Source organism: Octodon degus, unplaced genomic scaffold (assembly GCF_000260255.1).
Source record: "Octodon degus isolate 3935 unplaced genomic scaffold, OctDeg1.0 scaffold00071, whole genome shotgun sequence".
In the NCBI taxonomy this organism is placed as follows: Eukaryota; Metazoa; Chordata; class Mammalia; order Rodentia; family Octodontidae; genus Octodon; species Octodon degus.
The window spans coordinates 9,447,982-9,452,489 of NW_004524647.1; the positions used below are offsets into that span (position 1 = coordinate 9,447,982).

The following is a 4,508-nucleotide window of genomic DNA, read 5'->3' on the forward strand; positions in this document are numbered from 1 at the left end:
AGCACTCAGGAGGCTGAGGTGGAAGGATCACTATGAGTTCAAGGCCAGCCTGAACTATGTAGTGAGATCCTGTCACAAAATGACAAAAAAAATGAACTTATGACATACTTACTATGGTAAGCCCTTCTTACTGTACACAGAGAGAGCACATCAACATTCTTCTCACAATTTGGTAATAGATGTACAAGGCTCTGAACACATGTACATGTACAGGGCTCTGAACTTACATACTGCAAGTGCCTCTAATATGAAAGTAGTTACAGTTCAGAAGTTACAAATTGTATGCTTGTGAGCCAACAGGGCCTGGAAATATGTATCATTTTGCTGTCAGAAGATTTTTTTTTTTTTTTAATTTAACTTAGTCGCTAAGTGCAAATCTCCGCAAAAAACCTTGATTGACAATTGTGAATAAACCTTCTGTAAATTGTTGAAAAAAAAAAAAAACCAACAACCAAAAACAGAGGTGAGTCTACATTTATACAACAATTTCAGGAGGTGGGAGGGAACTTAACTAGAAAGCCCACAGACTGTCCCCTCTCTGATATGCAGAGTGGGAGCCCTTATTTGACTCTTCAATAGAGTGGTCATGTCCAAAGCTCTCCAGTAAGAGGGACAAGAAGGGCCAGGGAGATGGCCCAGTAGAATAAGCGCTTGCCTGGCAAATACAAGAGCCTGAGTTCAATCCCTGGTTCCGCAAAAAAAAAAAAAAAAAAAGAGGGATAAGAACAGGGGGGATTGATTTAGAAGCCCACTCTGGGACCCCACTGTCTGTCTGTCTTTCTTTCTTTCCTTTTTTATTTTAATACAGGGTCTACAGGGTCTCACTACTTAGATCATACTTGTAGTGATCCACCTGTGTTCAGCCTTCTAAGAGCTGGGATTACAGGCACATGCCACTAGCCCAGTCTCAATCATGCCTCTGCAAGCCCCGGGGGCTGGGCCAGCATAGCCTGGAACCCGGGCCTCTGCATCTGCCTAAGCAGGCACTTTAATCCACTTGAGTTTATTTGGCCAGCCCTCCCACTGTGTTTCTGAAGCAGGACCTTAAAGAACTGAACCTGGTACAGCTTGAGTCAGTGCTGACATACCAGGCACAGTGGCCACTGAAGACCAGTCTCCAGCAGGCTGGGCTGGTGGCAAGCACTAGCACAAACTGGAGAAGTGGCTCTCTCTGTCTTGCCTTCCTCTGTAAGTCTGCCCGAATCCTCCCAGAAGCAGGTTTCAAAATTATCACCTGCCCCAACACACTATGAAACCATGAATCAGAGAGCAAATGATGACTTTAGGCTAGCTCTGTTCCACATGGCTCAACCCAGTTTAGATTTGGCCATGTTGCTTCTCTGGAAAGGAAAGGGCAGAGTGGAGCTGGCATTTCCATGGAAAACCTGCTGGTGAGCAGGTGGGGGTTCTGATATGAGCAAGGCCTGGAAAGCTGGGGCTTCCTGCAAAAGCAGCAGGGTCAATTCCACCAAACTGTCCTAGGCTTTGGTTATGGGTGACACTCCAAATCCTTGAATAAACCGGATAGGAATGGATAGCACAGCAGGAGCAGGACAAAGAGGGAAGAATAGGTTCTTGGGACTCAGTCAGCTTTAAGCAGTTCACTGCTTAGCCAGAAGGGCTTGGCCAGACCAAGTGGGAGAAGACTCAGGTTAAGGCTTTGGAAAGATGCCCCTCCTGCAATGGTACAGGCCAGGACCTGGGTCTGAAACCAGAGCTAGCCCTAGTTTCAGTGTTCTCTTTCCTCTAGGAGACTTCCTTTCTAGCTAGCACCTGGAGCCTTCTGTCCTTGACCTGTGGCAGGACCCCAAAGCAGCAGAGATGATGCAGGAGGAAGGCTCACAGGGGTGTTGGGGCATCTGTTTCACTTCAGTCGCAGCACAGACAGACAAGGCCTCCCACATTGGGACAAGGAGGACAGTGGAGCACAAGACTCAAGAAGGATCTGGCTAGCCAGCTACCACTCGGAACACTGAGCTGCTGCTCTTTCCATTTTTTTTTTTTTTTCCCAATTTGGTTAGTTTCTGATGCTGGAGTTTAGTGTGTAGAGGCTGAAAAGGATTGAGTACTCGAGTCCTCAGGGGTGAGTCCTGAGGGGAAACAATTCACAAATGCTTTATGATATGCCCTCCAAGGGGAATGCAGAGTGGGCTTGAGGAATTCCCTTTATCCCAAGAGGGTGGGGAGAAGCCCACCCAGGCCTCCAGGGAGCCTTGATCGAGGTGGTGATGTGAGGTAGAGCCCCAGTAACAGCAGCGCTTTGTTTTCCACCCTGGGGAAACTTACATTTTGTGATTTTTTTTTTTTTTTTAAAGCATTCACTATTAAGAATCTTTGAAAGCCAGAGATACCCAGCACGCAGGTCTGTGAGCACCTCCCTCTCTCTTGTTATTGGAGGCAGAAGGTTGGCAAACCAAATAGTAAGAAAACTTGTTTCCCTTAGTTCGGGAAAAGGTGAGTTCTGAGCCCTTGAGACAAAGTGACAGCCAGAAAGGATAAAGACAGGAAATGACAGAGTTCAGCACAGGATAGGCCCTCAGGGGATGCAATAAGAAAGAACCCTGCCGGAGAACAAGGGAGGCTGAGCAGCTTGCAGCACCCCTCCCAGCCTTCAGAACAAGTGACTGCACCAGAACAGCAGAAAATCCCCAAAGAGCAGATTTATGGCAAGAAGCTCGGCTCAGGTGATCTACCAGCCACGAGGGCACACACTCACGCTTTGGGGGTTTACACCTTCCCTGCACCCCAGCACCTCCCACATTCATCTCAGATCCAGGGCTGCAGCATTGCCAGACCCAGTGCTCCATGTTGGACGTTTCAAGAGTCACCTCTCCTCTTCCATCAGTCATCTATCCTCTTCCAGGACAGAAGAGAGACCACCTTCCCCGCAGGATCAGGACTGTGGCAGGTGGTGAGGAAGGCAGGCCTACTGCCCAAACCTTGGGGAGACAGAGTGTTACAGTTTATGTCTAGATGTTCCCCCAAAGCCCCACGTAGTATAGGTGGGCCTTTTTCAGAAGTGGCTGGATCTAGAGTGCGTGTGCTAGGATTAAGGGTATGTGACTACTAAATCAGTCCACTGATAGGTTTGGCACAACCCTAATCCCAGTAGCTTAAATAGAATATAAAAGGGGCAGAGATAAGCTGCTAAGGTCCCTTGCTTGTTTTGCTGTCTTCTGCTCACCATAATTGTTTTTCTTCTGTGACGCCCCTCTGCCATGCCATCTTCCTTGGAGCCAGCTGATTATGGGCTGAAACCTCTACAAACGCTGAGGTAAATAAACCTTTTCTCCTCTAACTTTGGGTATCAAGCATTTTGTCTCAGCAGTGAGAGAAGTATAATTAAGACACAGAGGAGGCAGGTACTCAGCTGGAGGCAGATGCAAACTTTGGGCCACAAGACCTGATGGTCAGTTTGGTTACTGGTTCTGGAAACAAATCATCATCTTCCCAGAAATGGCATCATTTTAATCTGGAGCAGCCTGCTACAGTAAGTTTTCAGAAAGGTGAATACCTGGGGTTTCCAAAAGGCAGCCTCTGGCCCTCCTTCCTTCCTTCCTCCTTTGCATAGACCTTCCAGCCCTGGGGAAAGGCCATGGTTTGGCAATAGAGCCTGCAAAAGTCTATCCTGTAATAGGATGGACTAATAGTGGCTTGAAGGGTGACAGGAGAGGAGATGGACTAACTTGGAAAGAGTTCTGATCTTTCAGTTTCTCCAGCCCTGTATTCCCTGGGGCCATAGTTCTTCATAAGTCAGTCAGGCAGTCAGCAATTTGTCTGATACACAGACACATACTTGCAGACCTATCTGGGGAAACCAACTTGGAATGGACATTTCTGGATACTGCTGGTCTTTTTGCCCAGTTGCCATCTAACCTGCCCCATAGCTCTTTCCAATCAATTCTATTCCCATTTGGTGGAATCAAGGCTCCATTTAGCAAGGCTTTCTAGCTTCTGCTCGGTCTGTCAGGCTGATTAGAAAGGCACAGTATAGCAAAGTCCCCTCCTAGAGATGATTTCTTTGAAGGGGAAGGCTAAGAGGTCTGCAGCTGCCCAATGCTGCACTCACATCTGTTCCACTTCATTCCTCAAAGATTGGGATCAGGTCAAGCAACTCATTATCTGCATGTCATTGAACCAGGACTGCAAGGCACTACATTCTCCAGGTGGAAGATGTAAGAAGCAGGCAGTTGTCCCAGATGAGGGTTTTCCTCAGGTCCCTCTCCAGGGGGCTGAGGTCACTGGAAGAGCAGCCATGGACTCATGAAACAGGCAGGCCTGGAACACCACTTACTAGGCAGGCAAGTCTGTCACAGGTCAGGCGTACTTAAGACTGGCAGTGAAGAGAACACATTCAGAGAGCACCCCTCGATTCCCCGCAGGAACTCATCCATCCAAGGCTTCTTGAGCACTTAAGCCGCTGGTGAGTGGTCTCCTCAATCCCTTGAGGCACTGTGAAGTCAGTACTGCTTATTGGCTTAAAGGAACAGTATACAAGGGTTTCAATG

General features: G+C 47.9%; 1 protein-coding gene and 1 pseudogene across 2 annotated transcripts in view; one reads left to right on the forward strand and one right to left on the reverse strand.

Moving 5' to 3' along the window:
* Nucleotides 1–4,508, forward strand: part of Pfkfb3 (6-phosphofructo-2-kinase/fructose-2,6-biphosphatase 3) — an 89,975-nt gene that overhangs the window by 15,875 nt on the left and 69,592 nt on the right. The window lies entirely within an intron of this gene.
* Nucleotides 4,007–4,508, reverse strand: part of LOC101561145 — a 20,776-nt pseudogene continuing 20,274 nt past the window's right edge.